The 21516-nt window shown below is 39.2% G+C and overlaps 1 long non-coding RNA gene across 1 annotated transcript; it reads right to left on the bottom strand.

Annotated features, from left to right (window-relative positions):
* Window positions 1-612: 612 nt before the first annotated feature.
* Window positions 613-21172, bottom strand: LOC129653927 (uncharacterized). The gene is made up of 4 exons (XR_008715288.1): window positions 20748-21172; window positions 6641-6751; window positions 6155-6343; window positions 613-917 (listed from the first exon to the last, which is right to left on the bottom strand). It is a non-coding gene; the product is annotated as an uncharacterized LOC129653927 (long non-coding RNA).
* Between the last annotated feature and the right edge of the window lie 344 nt (window positions 21173-21516).

Here is a 21516-nt window from a genome sequence, read left to right as displayed (position 1 = left end):
TTAAGGGGGGATCTTCCTGACCCAGGGATCCAACCTGAATCTCCTACATTGGCAGGTGAGCCATCAGGGAAGCTCATAAATTAACCCATTTCTAGCAAATAAGATGCAATGGCAAAACTGTAACGGGATTAGCAGAAGTATTTCCATTCACTTGATGGAATGTGAATATATGATGATGCATTTGGAAGAGGTTTGGCATTTTTCTGTGGTATTGGATGTGCAAATGCAATAAGCTCCTCTCTAACTCCACCTTGACTTGATTTGTTTTTCAGTATTCATGCCCAATAGTCTCAAAGAAGTTATAAAACATCCATGTGAAGTGAACCATATCATAATGGGCCTAAGCAATAGATGGTAAGGTGGGTCTGACCAGGGAAATCTGGATTAGAAAACCTAATACTATAGAGGATAACCCTGAAGTTGAAAAGCTGTAGATGGATCCTTCTATGGACATACAAGTGATGAACATCCAAACATTATATTTTAATTTATTTAGGGGATGCATATTATTGAGTTATTTATATTCTTCAGTCCATAGCACATTATCGTCAGTGATCTCAGCAGAATCTTTCCTCTTTATGTTTTATTTCATTCAGTCGATAAATATTTATGAAGTACATGCTATGTGCCAGGTACTATTCTAGGCAGTGGTGCTACAATCATGAACAAAACAAAGCAAAACAAAATCTTTGCTCTTGTGGTATTTACTTTCTAGCAGGGTTAGATAGACAATAAATAATAAAATAGTAAATTATACAGTATGACAGAAAGTGGTGCATGGTATGGAAAACTTGATAGAATACTTCCCAAATAAGAAGTAAACAAATGCAAATCCTAAGATCTGAGTGCTGGAGAGGCAGGAAACTTAGCTTCCAATTGCAGCCACAGAATTGGCTACATAAGACAGTGCTTAATTCCTAGGACAGAAGAACATAAAAGAGAAAAAGTGAATACAAAGGTAGAAACTTGGAAAGACATATTCTGTTTCAGCAATTCTTAGAGTTCCAAAATATTTTAGCAGTACACCTAACCCAACTCCTCAATAATCTTAAAAGGATATTGCTTAATTGCTGTCTAAGTTACTTTCAGATAATCTTAGAAGGGCAATGCTTAATCACTGACTATAGTTACTATCTTTTATACCATAATGCATTTTTTTTTCTGTTCTGAAAACCAGACAACTTTAACCAGATCTTAAGCTTAAATTCCAGACCACCTTCCAAACATGAAAAAGACCCATTTCAACTATTGCTAAATGCAATGTTGACAGAAATGCAGAATGGTAAGCCTCTACTCCAAAATAAGGAGCCCCCTATGTCTCCAGCATGCCTGGGAACCAACACTCATTTGAAGGTCCTATCTTATCTGTCTCCCCCACTACCTGTGAACTCCTTGAAAGCAGGAACTGTGTTTTATTTGTTTTGGATGATTTGGAATCTAGCTCAGTGCTGGCATATAATGATCAATTTTAAAATATTTAAAGAATGAGTATTAAAGACAGCATATTAAAAAGCAGATACATTACTTTGCCAACAAGGTCCATCTAGTCAAAGCTCTGGTTTTTCCAGTAGTCATGTATGGATGTGAGAGTTGGACCATAAAGAAGGCTGAGTGCTGAAGAATTGATGCTTTTAAACTGTGGTGCTGGAGAAGACTCTTGAGAGTTGGACTTAAGAAGATCAAACCAGTCAATCCTAAAGGAAATCCACCTTGAATATTCATTGAAAGGACTGATGCTGAAGCTGAAGCTCCGATACTTTGGCCACCTGATGTGAAGAGCTGACTCATTAGAAAAGACCCTGATGCTGAGAAAGATTGAAGGCAGGAGGAGAAGGGGACGACAGAGAATGAGATGGTTGGATGGCATCACTGACTCAGTGGGCATGAATTTGAGCAAACTCTGGGAGATGGTGAAGTACAGGGCAGCCTTGCCTGCTGCAGTCCATGGGGTTGCAAAGAGTCAGACATGACTGAACAACAACAAAAAAGAATGAACAAATGAACATTTTATGATGGTGTTGGGCTTGTTTTCATAGTGATATGTTATGTTACTGAAGGGGTTGCTTAAGAGTTGAAATTTCTTATTAAAAATAGATATACACAAATATTTTATATGGCCTGTGCATATCAGATCTTTAAATCTCTGGTTTTTAAAGGTGATTCTTTTCATAGTTTGCTCTTGGAGTCCATGCCTGTCTTGTCTTTCCTGCTCAGCTGTAAACAGGAAAGAGCTTCATCCTCAGTGTCTGACCCTACTGGATTACTGACTCAATCCTGGCTGATGTTGGTGACTCATTTACATCAGTGTGTGTTTGTGTGTTGAGGTGAGATGAAATGGAAGTGAGGTGATGGTGGAAGGGGAAGATGTGAAATTAGTCTGGTGGTATGGGATGTGACTGGAGAAGGCAATGGCACCCCACTCCAGTACTCTTGCCTGGAAAATCCCATGGACGGAGGAGCCTGGTAGGCTGCAGTTCATGGGGTCGCTAAGAGTCAGAGACGACTGAGCAACTTCACTTTCACTTTTCACTTTCATGCATTGGAGAAGGAAATGGCACCCTACTCCAGTGTTCTTGCCTGGAGAATCCCAGGGATGGGGGAGCCTGGTGGGTTGCCGTCTATGGGATCGCACAGTCAGACACGACTCAAGCGACTTAGCAGCAGCAGCAGCATGGGATGTGACTGAGGTGAACTAAGAGCGTCTCTCTGTTCACCAAGATATTGTCTGCTTGGTTCATATAGCTGAATTTCTGGTTAGAGTCTGTAGGAGATGCTATGATATGTCATCCACATCCTCCCTTCAGGACTGCCTTCAACCAAAGGGACCTGCCTCGCCCAAGATTATAACCCTTTGTGGGCTGTCCATACCCAAGGGCTGATCATTGTGGGATCTGGCCCCTTGCCTCATTTGGGACATCTCTGAATGGTCATGAAAGCTTCAGAGTTCGCTGTGGGATTTGGATCAGACCTCTGTTGTCATTTAGTCACTAAATTGTGTCTGACTCTTTGCAACCCCATGGACTGAAGCCTGCCAGGTGCCTCTGTCCAGGCAAGAATACTGGAGTGGGTTGCCATTTCCTACTTCAAGGGTCTTCCTGACCCACAGATTGAACCCGTGTTTCTTGCTTGGCAGGCAGCTTCTTTACCACTGAACCACCCGGGAAGCCCTGGATGAGACCTTTATTACAATGGTATTACAATTGTACTTCTCCCTCTGATGAATCCTGCTTCCCTCATTTTCTTACAGGTGTTGTTCCTAAGATATTCCCCCCAAAACTTCCTGCCTACAAATCTCCACCTCCATTTGTTTTCTTGGAAACTTGTCCCATGAAAGAGTACCACTTCGATTCCAGACTCTCCCCCAAGTTAAAAGCTTGTTTCAAATTTTGGCCCTCTCGCTGATGATCAGAATTCTTGTGAAGACCTTACCTGTCCCCTCCCACAGATAGTTGGATCCTACTCACCATACCTTTAGCAGATGGACCAATAGACCATTTGAAAAGTGTAAAACCACCACCTGTAAGTTTTTTAAAATGTAGTTTTCCAATAGGTTCTACAATTGAGCCACTTTTAGTAACAAAACTGGTCAATTAAGCACTTTGGATGCTGTGATTTGATCTGCTATGTACTAGTTTTGGGTTTGATTGGCATTCTGGATTAAAACAAAGTACAACTAAATTTATAATTATTTCCCCTTCACGATGACCATATCTACATTCCTTTGTTGAGCTCACAAGGATGGTCTAACATCTAACTTTCTCTACTACATTGCATTGACATGTATTCATATACAGTATAATATTTTTTTTATATTTTCATTATATTTACCTGGCTTCACCAGGCCCTAGCTGTGGCATGTGAGACCTTTGATCTTTGTTGCTACATTCGTATTTTTTTTTTTTTTTTCCTTTTAGTTGCAGCATGTGAGATCTAGTTCCTTCAGCAGGGACCAAGCCTGGGCAGCTTGCATTGGGAGTGTGGAGCCACTGCACCACCAGAGAAATCCCTCCAATATAACATTTTGAGATAACCCAATGTCTCTATCTTCCTTCCCATAGAGTGTTCCCCAAAAAAGATCTAGAAAGTTCTTACTCTGTCATTTAGGATATCAAGTATGTGTTTTGTCATAGATAAATATATAAGAATAAGAGGTCTAAGACATCAGAGTTTTCACATAAACAAATTGTTCTTGGCAAATAAATAAAATGTTAGTTTAAGTCTTTTCACTTAAACCCAATTTTAGGAACTTATGAGACAGGATCGCAAAGACAAATGTATGATAATATTTGTCACCGTATTCCTTTATACTAAATAACATTGAAAAAAACAAATGAAGTCACTTGAAGGAAACTGGTTCTTCAACAGAAGATTGGATAAATAATATTATGATACATCCATAAAAGCAGCCATGAAAAATATGGCATAAAAGTACATTTTATTAATATGAGTAGAAGTTCATATTGTAAAGCTGAAAGAAATTGGGGTTACTGAACAACATTAAAGACAATTCATTTACGTAAAATATCAATATATCTGGCATGGACATATGCTGAGATAACTAGAAAGACGGTCACTAACATGCAACAAATTATTTTTTCTTAGTAGTAGATTTAGACTGACTTACACGGACACGACTGAGCGACTTCCCTTTCACTTTTCACTTTCATGCATTGGAGAAGGAAATGGCAACCCACTCCAGTGTTCTTGCCTGGAGAATCCCAGGGGGAGCCTGGTAGGCTGCCGTCTATGGGGTCGCACAGAGTCGGACACAACTGAAGCGACTTAGCAGCAGCAGCAGCACACTTTTCAGAACTGCTTGAATTTTTATGATATATATTCAAGAAGAACAAAATTATCTTACTCTGTGCTTTTCTTCCTAACCATCCTCCCAAATCTTTTTTACATCTTCTCAAAAGAATAGGAAGCAAAATTATGTTCATAGCAGCCAAAGGGTGGAAGCAACCCAACCGTCCTTCAATGAATGAACAGTAAACAAAATGTATATGTATGTATATGTAGTGGAATATTATTAAGCTTTAAAAGAGAAGGAAAGTCTGACACAAGCTACTGTATGTATGAACCTTAAAGATATCATGCTAAGTGAAATAAGCCAGTCACAAAAGAACAATCCTGTTTCATTCAACTTATTTCAAGTACTTAGAGTGGTCAAATTCAGAGAGACAGAAAATAGATCGGTGGTTACCAGGAGCTGGGGTGAGAGAAATAAGAAGGTATTGTTCAATGGGTGCAGAGCTTCAGTTTTGCAAGATGAAACAAGTCCTGGAGATGGATGGTGGTGGCAGCTGAATAACAGTGTGAACGTCCTTAATGCAACTGAACTGTACACGTAAGAATAGTTAGGATGGTAAATTTTATGTTATGTGTATTTTATCACACTTTTTAAACTTAAAGAATGTTAACAACAAAAACGAAGAAGAGGATCTGAGTTTTACCATTTATATGTCTCTGGAGTATCCAAAGACGCTTAGAGCACCATATTTCTGGGATTTCAAAGGATGACCTTTGGTGCCTCATGGAGGGAACATTTTAAAGTATTCTTCTTAGTTACAGTGGAGGCAGGAATAATGACAGGCTTGTGAAGTATATAAGAGGAGAAAAATACCCCTTATAAATCTTGTGATGATCATTCCCCACTTTGAACTACTACAGGATGATGGTCAAATTCAACATATTTACGGCTACTCTAAGACTTTCTTTCTTTCTTTTTTTTTTTTAAGATTTTCTTGATGTTGGTGATGCCTTTGGAGTTTATGCCCAAGGGACACATCTCACATTTAAGGAGACAGATGAGGTAAAATGGAGCATAAAAAGCACCTTTTGTGGCAAAGGAAGAGAGAGGATCCAAAAACTGGATCTAAATACTAGGAAAATTTACTTTTTGATTTCAAATTCCAGGATCCTGGAATGTGGCAGAATGTGGCAGCCCTGGGGGTGGCAGAAACTAACCATGTCCCTCTAGCAAGGACCTGCACTTGCCCAGCAGAGCCCTGCTCACTGAAACACCAGCTTCTCTGATCCTTGCTTTTGCAAAGAGTCATCCAAATGACCTTCTAGGTATTTATTCCTTCTTCTGCTTTCAAAACAAAAATCTATTTTTTTTTTCTGCCCTCAAGAACAATTCCAACCTGCTCACCTGGAATGAGTCTGGTTTCCCTGACTGGTTGGTGCTTCCTGTTGCCTGGACCAGAGAAGAGAATGACCAGGCAATTTGCCTTCCTTTAGTGCTTTCAGTGTGATAGGCACACCATGCTGGGATATCACAAGTCTTCACAGCAGAGGAGACTGGAATTGTTAATGCGGAGTCTTCAGAAGGCAATTACGTCTGTTTTTATAAGAAAGGAGGTCATTTGGTCAAGGTCAAGTGATATTGAAAGGCAAGAACTTTGAAGTCTAGTATTCAAAAGTGTCTTTTTAAAAAAATAATTCTAGGTAGGAGTGAGAGCAAACGGAACAGGGATTTGGAGCTGGGCCACCCTGGAAAGCCTCTGTGGTAATACCACAGTATTCTGATAATTCAAGCAGATACATGCACCCAGAGTTCATAGGAACACTGCTTACACTAGGGAAGACATGGAAACAACCTACATGTCCACAAACAGGTGAAGAGATAGGAACTTACCTGGCAGTCCAATTGTTAAGACTCTGAACTCCCAGTACAGGGGTCACAAGTTCAACTGGGCTCAAACTCCCAATACAGGGAGCACAAAATGGGGAATTAAGATCCCAAATGCTGCAGAGCAATGCCAAAAACAGGGGGGAAAAGTTAATGGATAAAGAAGAGATGGTGTATATATATACATATATATTGGTTGATACTGGAGTGGGTAACCTTTCCCTTCTCCAGGGGATCTTCCCAACTCAGGGATCAAACCCAGGTCTCCTGCATGCAGGCAGATTCTTTAACAGCTGAGCCACAAAGGAAGCACACACACACACACACACACACACACACACACACAGGAATAGTAGCCATAGAAAAGAATGAAATAATGCTATTTGTAGCAACATGGATGGACCTAGAGATTGTCATACTAAGTGAAGTAAAAGTCAGACAGAGAAAGACAAATACCATACGATGCTGGCAGGCTATGGTCCCTGGGGTCACAAAAAAGTCAGACACAACTTGGCAGCTAAACAAGAACATTCCGTATAATGGAATTAAAAAATGATACAGATGAACTTATTTACAAAACAAAAACACAGACATAGAAAACAAACTTACGGTTATTGAAGGGAAGAGGGGGTGGATAATTTAGGAGTTTGGAACTAAAATACACATACTACTATATATAGGGGGAGGAGCCAAGATGGCGGAGGAGTAGGACGGGGAAAACACTTTCTCCCCCACAAATTCATCAAAAGAGCATTTAAACATCGAGTAAATTCCACAAAACAACTTCTGAATGCCGGCAGAGGACATCAGGCACCCAGAAAAGCAACCCAACTCTTTGAAAGGAGGTAGGAAAAAATATAAAAGACAAAAAAAGAGACAAAAGAGGGAGGGATGGAGTTCCGTCCCGGGAAGGGAGTCTTAAAAAGAGAGAAGTTTCCAAACACCAGGAAAGCTTCTCACTGCCGAATCTGTGCCGAGCTTTGGAAGCACAGAGGGCAACGTAACAGGGAGAAAAAATAAATAAACAATTAAAACTCGCAGATTGCGAGCCCTACGGTAACTCGCCCATCAGAGAAGCAGCGCAGACGCCTGCACACGCCATTAGCAAGCGGGGGCTCGGCAGGGAGGCGCGGCGCAGGCTGCATCGCTTAGAGTAAAAATCTGGACTGAATACCCTGAGCGCTATTTGAGCGAAATAATTTGGGCTAGCAAACCAGACTGTGGGATATCTACCAAGCGAAAAGCCAGCCCTAACCTAAGACACCGCCAGGACCGCGCACAGAACAAAGGACTGAACAGAGATAGCCAGCTGCAGACCTTCCCCCTCCGGTGACAGGCAGCCAGAGCCAGAAGGGGGCAATCGCAGCCCCAGAGAGACATTATGTATAAAACTGTAAGCAGGCTTCTTTGCTAACTAAAACTTCTTGGGGGTCTGGACGGTCAACATCTGCCTGAGAAGGTGCGCAGGTTTTACACCCAAATAACCCCCGCATGGCGGGGAGGCGATAAGTCAAAGCATTGGCACTCACCAAACACCTCATTACCTGAGCTGCTCGGACCTGGGAAGAGCACAAAACGCAGGCCCAACCGAGTCTGCGCCTCTGAGGACTACCCGAGTGCCTGAACCTGAGCGGCTTGGACCTGGGAGGTACATGCAGCCCAGGGCCGGCCTCGGATTGTTCCTGGCGGAGCAACCTAGAGCCCGAGCAGTGTGGGCAGGGAGGCTACACACACAGTGAGCGGGGGCAGACCCAGTGTGGCTGAGGCACTGCGAGCGCATGCCAGTGTTATCTGTTTGCAGCATCCCTCCCTCCCTCCCCACAGCACGGCTGAACAAGTGAGCCTAAAAAAAAAAAAAAAAAAAAAAAAGTGTCCTCCACCATCCCCTTTGTGTCAGGGCGGAAACCAGACACTGAAGAGACCAGCAAACAGAAGAAGCTATAACAGAGGGAAACGCCTTGGAAGCTACAGGCCATAGATTAAAACCCTGTGGTTACTACGGACTACATAGGAAGGGGCCTATAGATCTTGAGAAATATAAGTCGGACCAAGGAACTAGCCAAAAATGAACTGAACCCACAATACTCACAACAAAACCAGAGAAAGTCCTAGATATATTTTTACTATCATTCTTTTTTTTAAAATTTTTTTGAAAAAATATTTTAAGTCCTCTATTGTTCCTTTAATTTTCACTTTTATAACCTATTACTTTGCAAAAAAAAAAGACCTTATTTTTTTTTCTTCAGCAAACTTCATATATATATATTTTATAATTTTTTGACCTTGTGTTTTTTTTTTTCTTCTTCTTTTCTTTAACATTGTATTTTTGAAATTCCAAACTCTACTCTAGATTTTTAATTTTAGCTTTTTGGTATATGTTATCAATTTTGTACCTATAGTTTTTTTTTATAATTTCTGTGACTTTTTTTTTCTCTGTTTCTTTCTCTTCTTCTTTTATATAACATTGTATATCTGAAATTCCAAACTCTACTCTAGATTTTTAATTTATGCTTTTTGGTATTTGATATCAATTTTGTACCTGTATTTTCTTTATAATTTTTGTGACATTGTTTGTTTTTGTTTGTTTGTTTGTTTTCTCTCTTTATTTTTCTTCTTCCTTTTTTTTTTTTTAACATTGTATTTTTGAAATTCCAAACTCTACTCTAGATTTTTAATTTTTGCTTTTTGGTATTTGATATCAATTTTGTACCTGTATTTTCTTTATAATTTTCACGACCTTGTTTGTTTTTCTTTGTTCGTTTTTTCTCTCTTTCTTTTCCTTCTTCTTTTCTTTAACATCGTATTTTTGAAATTCCAAACTCTACTCTAGATTTTTAATTTTTGCTTTTATGTATTTGTTACCAATTTTGTATGTTTAAGAACCCAATCTTTAGGACCCATTTTTCACTAGGGAGCGGCATTACTGGCTTGACTGCTCTGTCTCCCTTTGGACTCTCCTTTTTCTCCACCAGGTCGCCTGTGTTTCATCCCTAACCCCTCTCTACTCTACCCAACTCTGTGAATTTCGGTGTGTTCCAGACGGTGGAGAACACTTAGGGAACTAATTACTGGCTGGATCTGTCTCCCTCCTTTTCATTTCCCCCTTTTATCCTTCTGGCCACCTCTGTCTCCCTCCTCCTTCTTCTCTTCTCTGTATAACTCCATGAACATCTCTGAGCGGTCCAGTTGTGGAGTGCACATAAGGAAGTGACTACTGGCTAGCTCACTCTCTCCACTATTGATTCCACCTCATCTCATTTGGGTCACCTCTAATTCCCTCCTCCCTCTTCTCCATGTAACGCTGTGAACCTCTCTGAGTGACCCTCACAGTAGAGAAACTTTTCATCTTTAACGTAGATGTTTTATCAATGGTGCTGTATAGAAGGAGAAGTTTTGAAACTACTGTAAAAATAAGACCGATAACTGGAAGCAGGAGGCTTAAGTCCAAACCCTGACTCCAGGGAACTCCTGACTCCAAGGAACATTAATTGACAGGAGCTTATCAAACGCCTCCATACCTACACTGAAACCAAGCACCACACAAGGGCCAACAAGTTCCAGGGCAAGACATACCAAGCAAATTCTCCAGCAACAAAGGAACACAGCCCTGAGCTTCAAGATACCTGTTGCCCAAAGTCACCCCAAAACCATAGACATCTCATAACTCATTACTGGATATTTCATTGCACTCCAGAGAGAAGAAATACAGCTCCACCCACTAGAACACCGACACAAGCTTCCCTATCCAGGAAACCTTGACAAGACACCTGTACAAACCCACACACAGTGAGGAAACGCCACAATAAAGAGAACTCCACAAACTGCCAGAATACAGAAAGGGCACCCCAAACTCAGCAATTTAAACAAGATGAAGAGACAGAGGAATACCCAGCAGGTAAAGGAACAGGATAAATGCCCACCAAACCAAACAAAGAGGAAGAGATAGGGAATCTACCTGATAAAGAATTCCGAATAATGATAGTGAAATTGATCCTAAATCTTGAAATTAAAATGGAATCACAGATAAATAGCCTGGAGACAAGGATTGAGAAGATGCAAGAAAGGTTTAACAAGGACCTAGAAGAAATACAAAAGAGTCAATATATAATGAATAATGCAATAAATGAAATTAAAAACACTCTGGAGGCAACAAATAGTAGAATAACAGAGGCAGAAGATAGGATTAGTGAATTAGAAGATAGAATGGTAGAAATAAATGAATCAGAGAGGATAAAAGAAAAACGAATTAAAAGAAATGAGGACAATCTCAGAGACCTCCAGGACAATATTAAATGCTACAACATTCGAATCATAGGGGTTCCAGAAGAAGACAAAATGAAAGACCATGAGAAAATACTTGAGGAGATAATAGTTGAAAACTTCCCTAAAATGGGGAAGGAAATAATCACCCAAGTCCAAGAAACCCAGAGAGTCCCAAACAGGATAAACCCAAGGCGAAACACCCCAAGACACATAGTAATCAAATTAACAAAGATCAAACACAAAGAACAAATATTAAAAGCAGCAAGGGAAAAACAATAAATAACACACAAGGGAATTCCCATAAGGATAACAGCTGATCTTTCAATAGAAACTCTTCAAGCCAGGAGGGAATGGCAAGACATACTTAAAATGATGAAAGAAAATAACCTACAGCCCAGATTATTGTACCCAGCAAGGATCTCATTTAAGTATGAAGGAGAAATCAAAAGCTTTTCAGACAAGCAAAAGCTGAGAGAATTCTGCACCACCAAACCAGCTCTCCAACAAATACTAAAGGATATTCTCTAGACAGGAAACACAAAAACGGTGTATAAATTTGAACCCAAAACAATAAAGTAAATGGCAACGGGATCATACTTACCAGTAATTACCTTAAACATAAATGGGTTGAATGCACCAACCAAAAGACAAAGACTGGCTGAATGGATACAAAAACAAGACCCCTACATATGTTGTCTACAAGAGACCCACCTCAAAACAGGGGACACATACAGACTGAAAGTGAAGGGCTGGAAAAAGATTTTCCATGCAAATAGGGACCAAAAGAAAGCAGGAGTAGCAATACTCATATCAGATAAAATAGACTTTAAAACATAGGCTGTGAAAAGAGACAAAGAAGGTCACTACATAATGATCAAAGGATCAATCCAAGAAGAAGATATAACCATTATAAATATATATGCACCCAACACGGGAGCACCGCAGTATGTAAGACAAATGCTAACAAGTATGAAAGGAGAAATTAACAATAACACAATAATAGTGGGAGACTTTAATACCCCACTCACACCTATGGATAGGTCAACTAAACAGAAAATTAACAAGGAAACACAAACTTTAAATGATATAATAGACCAGGTAGACCTAATTGACATCTATAGGACATTTCATCCCAAAACAATGAATTTCACCTTTTTCTCAAGTGCACATGGAACCTTCTCCAGGATAGATCACATCCTGGGCCATAAAGCTAGCCTTGGTAAATTCAAAAACATAGAAATCATTCCAAGCATCTTTTCTGACCACAATGCAGTAAGATTAGATCTCAATTACAGGAGGAAAACTATTAAAAATTCCAACATATGGAGGCTGAACAACACGCTGCTGAATAACCAACAAATCACAGAAGAAATCAAAAAAGAAATCAAAATTTGCATAGAAACGAATGAAAATGAAAACACAACAACCCAAAACCTGTGGGACACGGTAAAAGCAGTCCTAAGGGGAAAGTTCATAGCAATACAGGCACACCTCAAGAAACAAGAAAAAAGTCAAATAAATAACCTAACTCTACACCTAAAGCAACTAGAAAAGGAAGAAATGAAGAACCCCAGGGTTAGTAGAAGGAAAGAAATCTTAAAAATTAGAGCAGAAATAAATGGAAAAAACAAAAGAGACCATAGCAAAAATCAACAAAACCAAAAGCTGGTTCTTTGAAAGGATAAATAAAATTGACAAAACATTAGCCAGACTCATCAAGAAACAAAGGGAGAAAAATCAAATCAATAAAATTAAAAATGAAAATGGAGAGATCACAACAGACAACACAGAAATACAAAAGATCATAAGAGACTACTATCAACAATTATATGCCAATAAAATGGACAACGTGGAAGAAATGGACAAATTCTAAGAAAAGTACAACTTTCCAAAACTCGACCAGGAAGAAATAGAAAATCTTAACAGACCCATTACAAGCATGGAAATTGAAACTGTAATCAAAAATCTTCCAGCAAACAAAAGCCCAGGTCCAGACGGCTTCACAGCTGAATTCTACCAAAAATTTAGAGAAGAGCCAACACCTATCCTGATGAAACTCTTCCAGAAAATTGCAGAGGAAGGTAAACTTCCAAACTCATTCTATGAGGCCACCATCACCCTAATACCAAAACCTGACAAAGATGCCACAAAAAAAGAAAACTACAGGCCAATATCACTGATGAACATAGATGCAAAAATCCTTAACAAAATTCTAGCAATCAGAATCCAACAACACATTAAAAAGATCCTACACCATGACCAAGTGGGCTTTATCCCAGGGATGCAAGGATTCTTCAATATCCGCAAATCAATCAATGTAATACACCACATTAACAAATTGAAAAATAAAAACCATATGATTATCTCAATAGATGCAGAGAAAGCCTTTGACAAAATTCAACATCCATTTATGATAAAAAACTCTCCAGAAAGCAGGAATAGAAGGAACATACCTCAACATAATCAAAGCTATATATGACAAACCCACAGCAAACATTATCCTCAATGGTGAAAAATTGAAAGCATTTCCTCTAAAGTCAGGAACAAGACAAGGGTGCCCACTTTCACCATTACTATTCAACATAGTTTTGAAAGTTTTGGCCACAGCAACCAGAGCAGAAAAAGAAATAAAAGGAATCCAAATTGGAAAAGAAGAAGTAAAACTCTCACTGTTTGCAGATGACATGATCCTCTACATAGAAAACCCTAAAGACTCCACCAGAAAATTACTAGAACTAATCAATGACTATAGTAAAGTTGCAGGATACAAAATCAACACACAGAAATCCCTTGCATTCCTATACACTAATAACGAGAAAACAGAAAGAGAAATTAAGGAAACAATTCCATTCACCATTGCAACGGAAAGAATAAAATACTTAGGAATATATCTACCTAAAGAAACTAAAGACCTATATATAGAAAACTATAAAACACTGGTGAAAGAAATCAAAGAGGACACTAATAGATGGAGAAATATACCATGTTCATGGATTGGAAGAATCAATATAGTGAAAATGAGTATACTACCCAAAGTAATTTATAGATTCAATGCAATCCCTATCAAGCTACCAACGGTATTCTTCACAGAGCTAGAACAAATAATTTCCCAATTTGTATGGAAATACAAAAAACCTCGAATAGCCAAAGCTATCTTGAGAAAGAAGAATGGAACTGGAGGAATCAACCTACCTGACTTCAGGCTCTACTACAAAGCCACAGTTATCAAGACAGTATGGTACTGGCACAAAGACAGAAATATAGATCAATGGAACAAAATAGAAAGCCCAGAGATAAATCCACGCACATATGGACACCTTATCTTTGACAAAGGAGGCAAGAATATACAATGGATTAAAGACAATCTCTTTAACAAGTGGTACTGGGAAATCTGGTCAACCATTCTGTAAAAGAATGAAACTAGAACACTTTCTAACACCATACACAAAAATAAACTCAAAATGGATTAAAGATCTAAACGTAAGACCAGAAACTATAAAACTCCTAGAGGAGAACATAGGCAAAACACTCTCTGACATACATCACAGCAGGATCCTCTATGACCCACCTCCCAGAATATTGGAAATAAAAGCAAAAATAAACAAATGGGACCTAATTAACCTTAAAAGCTTCTGCACATCAAAGGAAACTATTAGCAAGGTAAAAAGACAGCCTTCAGAATGGGAGAAGATAATAGCAAATGAAGCAACTGACAAACAACTAATCTTGAGAATATACAAGCAACTCCTACAGCTCAACTCCAGAAAAATAAATGACCCAATCAAAAAATGGGCCAAAGAACTAAATAGACATTTCTCCAAAGAAGACATACAGATGGCTAACAAACACATGAAAAGATGCTCAACATCACTCATCAGAGAAATGCAAATCAAAACCACTATGAGGTACCATTTCACACCAGTCAGAATGGCTGCAATCCAAAAGTCTACAAGCAATACATGCTGGAGAGGGTGTGGAGAAAAGGGAACCCTCTTACACTGTTGGTGGGAATGCAAACTAGTACAGCCACTATGGAGAACAGTGTGGAGATTCCTTAAAAAACTGAAAATAGAACTGCCTTATGATCCAGCAATCCCGCTGCTGGGCATACACACTGAGGAAACCAGAAGGGAAAGAGACACGAGTACCCCAATGTTCATCACAGCACTGTTTATAATAGCCAGGACATGGAAGCAACCTAGATGTCCATCAGCAGATGAATGGATAGGAAAGCTGTGGTACATATGCACAGTGGAGTATTACTCAGCCATTAAAAAGAATACATTTGAATCAGTTCTAATGAGATGGATGAAACTGGAGCCTATTATACAGAGTGAAGTAAGCAGAAGGAAAAACACCAATACAGTATACTAACGCATATATATGGAATTTAGAAAGATGGTAACAATAACCCTGTGTACGAGACAGCAAAAGAGACACTGATGTATAGAACAGTCTTATGGACTCTGTGGGAGAGGGAGAGGGTGGGAAGATTTGGGAGAATGGCATTGAAACATGTAAAATATCATGTATGAAACGAGTTGCCAGTCCAGGTTCGATGCACGATACTGGATGCTTGGGGCTAGTGCACTGGGACGACCCAGAGGGATGGTGTGGGGAGGGAGGAGGGAGGAGGGTTCAGGATGGGGAACACATGTATACCTGTGGCGGATTCATTTTGATATTTGGCAAAACTAATACAATTATGTAAAGTTTAAAAATAAAATAAAATTTAAAAAAATAAAATAAAATACACATACTACTATATATAAAATAGATGAATAACAAGGACCTACCATATAGCTCAGGGAATTATATCAATATGTTTTAATTATCTATAATGGAAAAAAATCTGAAAATGTATGTATTTATATATATAACTGAATCACTTTGCTGTACACCTGAAACTAATACAACATTGTAAATCAACTATACTTAAATAAAAAAATTTTAATAATATTTTGAAGGTTTGAGAGAATTCTGACTGATTCATAAAATTCAACTAACATGTTCTCACTATAGACCTTGGGCTATGCCAACAAGGGGACCAGATATTTAAGAAACTAGAATTTGTTAAATTAAACTTAAATTTGCTATATCAGTTACTCACTGAGAATTACCAAGTGGAGAAAATTTATGAAATAATGATGTAAATCTATGAAATTTTTGTTTTATTCACTTAATTCTGCCAAGTTTTTGATAGCCTTTCTGTAAATTTTGGACTCAGTCTCTGCTTCAGACTTTCTGACTCATGACTTGTTCATGAGTTCAGCTGCTACTTTACTTAATTCTCTTTTTTTTCATAAAAATAAAAACTGTTCATTGCTTTTCCATATCAAAGAGATTTTCTGTTATGCCTGAATGAGGAATATTTCTCAATAAAAAATATACATACATACATACATTCATATATATGTACATATATATATAATATATATAATTTGGGATTAGGTTATCCCAATTGATTGCCAATACTATCTATTGTTAACTGTTTCTGTCATTGTCTCTTTTTCAGAAGCAAGTTCCCATCAGCCTAACAAGAACAGTTAGTCCCATTTTAAATAGACTCACAGATCCCTTCAGAAGAAAGTCTGCTAAACACAGGCACTGTTGGAGAGGTCAAAGGTGACGTTTCTTGTCCTCATTGAGGAGTATCCCCAGACACGCAAACAGCAACAAATTTGCCAGGCAGGGGATGATAAAGGTCAAAGGCACAGCAGAGAAAAGAGATCCCAATCCCTGCAGGGACTCAGAAAAGGCCTAAGGCAGAAAGTGACATTGGAACTAGGTCCCCAAGGGTGGATAGGATTTCAATGAGCAGAGATGGAAAGAAGAGCATTCCAGACTGCCGGGAAGTATAAGCAAAAGAGAGGAAGCAGGAGCCAGGGCATGTTCAGGAACAGCTAATTGTTCAGTCTGGCCCAAATGCAGAGTATGTGCTGGGAATCAGTGAGAAACATGGCAAGAAAAACAGGGTAAGTTTGCAGATGATCCATCAACCAGTTATGAAGAAAATGAGGACTCTCGAGTGGTTTTAGGAAAGGAATACTGAAATGTGACTGAAATATGAAAATGAATTGGCTGCTTCATACCATGTTTGTTGGGAAGCTAGGATGTGAGAAAGATGACTGGCAACTTAGAATGAGCTCCCATCCAAGCATTGAGAAGAAGGAGGCCGTCCTTCACATGAGTGCAAGGATCTGCTACCTGAGACGCGTGCTTCTACTGTGGGGCAGAGCTACGAATCTGCTCTGATCACAAAACTGTGGTCATTTGTTTCACCTCCAGGCTCACTGGACAGGCTTACCGTGTCATTTTTACAATGCTTCTTCATTGCCTGTAAAAGAAAACCCAGGGACTGCCCTGGTGATCTAGTGGTTAAGAATTCGCCTGCCAGTGCAGAGCACATGGGTTTGATCCCTGGTCCAAGAAGATCCCACATGCTGAGGAACAACTAAGCCTGCACACTTGTGTGGCACAGCTACTGAAGCCCACGCTTTAGAGCCCATGCTCTGCAACAAGAGAAGCCACTGCAAGGAGTAAGCCTGTGCATCGCAACTAGAGAGAAGCCCCTGCTCAGGGCAACTAGAGAAAGCCTGCAGGTAGCAATGAAGACCCAGCGCAGCTAATAATAGAATAATAATAATAAAGTAGAGGCTTTCTGGGAAAGATATTATAAATAAAGATATTTGTCTTTCTGGGACAGTCTGAGTATGAACATCCCTGTATGGACAGGGAGGTCCCATGGTGGCAAGGACCCAGGCTATTTTTATTCATGTTGCTCTTCCTTCTCAACACACATGCAGAACCTCTGAAGAACAGAAAGTGTCAAAAACCAACAGATAAGTGAATATGTTACTCTTTTAAACAAGAATATGATATCATGAAAAGAAACAATCAGAAAACTGTTAAAGATCTTTTAAAATTGAAGTATAGTGTTGATTTACAATCTTAGTTTAGGTGTTAGGTGTCAACATAGTGAGTCAATATTTTTAAATATTATACTCCATTTAAAGTTGTTAAAAATAATGGCATGTTTCCCTGTGCTGTACAGTATATCCTTGTTGCTTATTTATTTTATGCATAATAGCTGTGTTTCTTAATCTCATATTCCTCCATGTCCCTTCCCTCTTCCTTCTCTTTTTGGGTAACCACTAGTTTATTTTCTAGATCTGTGAGTCTGTTTTTGTTTTATTATATACATTCATTTATTTTTACCAGATTCCATATATAAATGGTAAAAGAGTATTTGTCTTTCTCCCTGATTTATTTCACTAAGCATGATACCTCCAAGGTCCATCGAATATGAAAAAATTTTGTCAATATAATAACTGGAAATAAAACCAAGAAAATCTCTTGGTAAAAATAGCAGAAGGACTGTCTGAAAGATCTGATTCAATGTCAGACGTATACAAATCTTAAGGAAAAGTTGGGCAGAGGAAATGAAGGGAAGAAAATCTTTAAAGGAGCAATACATTAAAAAAATTTTTAAGTTAAAGAAGAAATAGTTTTTTAGAGGGAAAATGTCCACTGACTACCAGGTCAACTGATGGGAACAATAAAAGCCCTCACACTTCAATCCAATGACATGAAATTTCAGGACAGCAAAGGCCAAAGAGAGATATTAAGTCTTTCAGAGAAAAATAAAACAAGTCGCCTAAAAAGGAATGAAACACTGGATGTTCAAATGGTGGTGGTTTATTTGCTAAGTCATGCCTGACTCTTTGTGATCTCATGGACTGTAGCCCTCCAAGCTCCTCCATCCATGGGATTTTCTAGGCACGAATACACTGGAGTGGGTTGACATTCCTTTCTCCAGGGGATCTTCCCACCCCCAGCATTGAACCGGCATCACCTGTTTGGCAGGCGGATTCTTTATTGAACTGAGACACCTGGGAAGCCCCAAAGATGTTCAAATATGTGTCTTTAAAATAGTTTTTTAATCTGAAGTCTGTACACATGACATTATTAGGCAAGTGTGAGAGTAGAAAGTATTTTTGAAGATACAAAGCTGCATCCTTTCTTAGGAAATTATTGGGCTGGCCAAAAACTTTGTTTGGGGTTTTCTGTGCCATCTTAAAAACCCAAAGGAAAATTTTGGCCAACCCAATACTCACTGACAGTCTCAGCAAGTGGAAGTAAACCAAGAAAGAGATGACGTGGACTCCAGAGAATACAATTCAGGAAGGCAGAGTTGAAACTTCTAAGATGTCAGTTGGGAGTTAGCCTAAATTAACCTGGAAACTCCAGGAGGAGGCAGGTCTCCGGAAAAAGATACTACAGAGTAGATAAAATGAGGTAAAGACTGGAAAATTTGAATGTATGATAAATTACAAGAAAAGGGAACAGAGAACTAGAAAGTCTAGGAAAAACATAGAGCTCTCCAAAAAAAGTCATAGATCAAATATTAAGCAAACAAGACCATCTAGGAGATTTTAAGCAACTGATGCACTGTAAAAAAAGAATAACTATTTGACCATGAAGCTAGGGCCAATTTTATTTAATTAGTTCATGGAAAGTAAATGTTAACAATTTTGACACAATGTAAAAGAAGAAAGATTTGACCAGAGTGTAGGATGAAATGGGGAGAGAGAAAAAATAATAGAAAAGATAAAGAATAAAATACCTTCATGTTATGAATTGGAACATCTAGCAATCCTATGTGAAGCAGACATAACAGGAAATAGAAATCTCAGTGTATTAAATAATTAGGTGTGAAGGTTTAGTTTAGAAGAACAAAAACAACCAAACATTGGTATGAAGACAAGGAGGGGAAATGGAGTTATGTTGTTAAGTTAAACATTCAACTTTCATACTGAGGAGTCAACAAATGTGTTATGTAAATAAATCAAGAAAAAGGAGCTCAAGCACATTATTTAGATGTTTGGATTTGTCCAAAGAACCAAAACCAGAAACAATTTAAAAATCTTGTTTCTGGGAAATAGGATTGTGGGTAGAAAGGAGTGGAGAAGGAAACCATAGCTTTTCACCAGAATCTCTTTCATTTGTTTTTCAAATGTGAAACAGTAGTCCTGGTCCAAACGTGATGGCACCTTTGAGGGCCTTGCCCCTTATCTTGGACATCTCTGGCTGTTGGTGCTTCCTGAGAATTTCCTGAGCCTGCTAGCACTCCAGATTAATTCACCTGTCAGATGCAGTTGAGAAAGGCTGAAGCTTGCAACTGTCCACAAAAGGAAAGAGTATAGCAAAATGCAAAATAAGACACAGACCACCTCATCTCAAGGGCTTCCCTGGTGGTTTAGTGATAAAGAATCTGCTTGCCAATTCAGGAGACGTGGGTTTGATTTCTGAGACGGGAAGATGCCCTGGAGAAGCAAAAGACAACCCACTCCAATAGTCTTTCTTGCCTGGGAAATCCCATGGTCAGAGGAGTCTGGTGGGCAAGAGTCCATGGGGTCACAAAGAGTTGAGCATGACTTACAGACTAAAGAACAACCGCATCTCAAGAATCCAATTCTAGTTCTTTCAAACCAACCCACACCCTGACCCTTCTTTCCATTCAGGCTCTATCCAGCTCCCCTCTCTTGGTTTGGTGTCTTTAAAAATGACTTTTCCCAGGCATTTGACCTTGATCCTGATCCTGGAACTTGTTGACTCAAAGTGCTTGAGTCTGTGAACTTGACCTCCTAGTAGTAAACAGCCCTCTTCATCTTCAACAAACAACACATCAGCACCTTCTTCTCTAGAGGATAAAAGACAGTGCCCCAAAATATCTGTGTTCCCTTTTCAGGGTTTATCATATTCTCCATGAACTCCCTCTCCTCTTTATGTTACATGGCAGCTGGGTCACTTTTCTATGAGGTTACCCTATAGCTTTTCTGGTGCCTACCTTTCCCATACTCTGCCTTCTGGATGCCATGTGAATTCTCTTTCTCCTTGCTTTATCCCTTCGGCATCTTAAGAGGTAGCCTCGGTCCAGCTCCAACTCCACTTTCCCGCAGGTGGATCTTCTCCTTATTTATCCTTTTCCTGCTTTCCACCCCTCCCTCCCACTGGGTTGTCCCATTGCTGGCCTCTCTTCCTGCCTGATTCTTAAGCATAAAACCAACAGAAATATGTAAATAGCATTCAGGCAAAGAAAAGAGTTGTCAAAAGGCAAGACATGATTAATTGCCAGATGTATTGTGCAGATGATAATTGCCTTAGGAATTCAGAGGAGACACGATGAGAGCATGCTAATGAACCGTTTCTTTTCCTAACAGTTCTCTCACTTGACTGTTGTCTCTTTCATCATCACAGTGATTCTCAAAATGTGGTCCCTGGACCAACAGCATCAGCATCTCCTTGTTACAATTTGTTAGAAAGGCAAATGCTTGCGTCTCTCCCCAGAACTGCCAAGTTAGCAGCTCTGGGAATAAAGTCCAATAGCCTGTGTTTTATTTAACAAATTCTCCAGGTGATTCTGATGAACACCTTAGTTTGAAAACCACAGGGCAAACTCTTCTGGCCAATAGTGGTTTGAGGTAAAAGAAGCAGTGATGATTTTTGTGAGCTAAAATCATCAATAAATTATTCAATACTTCACAGCTTAGGGATCTGTATTTCATATCTACCACAGATTAATCTTGCCACTCAAATCCTACCACTTCCCAGGGCCC

The sequence above is a fragment of the Bubalus kerabau genome, chromosome 5, assembly GCF_029407905.1.
Source record: "Bubalus kerabau isolate K-KA32 ecotype Philippines breed swamp buffalo chromosome 5, PCC_UOA_SB_1v2, whole genome shotgun sequence".
In the NCBI taxonomy this organism is placed as follows: Eukaryota; Metazoa; Chordata; class Mammalia; order Artiodactyla; family Bovidae; genus Bubalus; species Bubalus kerabau.
Note: the sequence above shows the minus strand (reverse complement) of the source record. Positions and strands in the feature narration are given on the sequence as shown.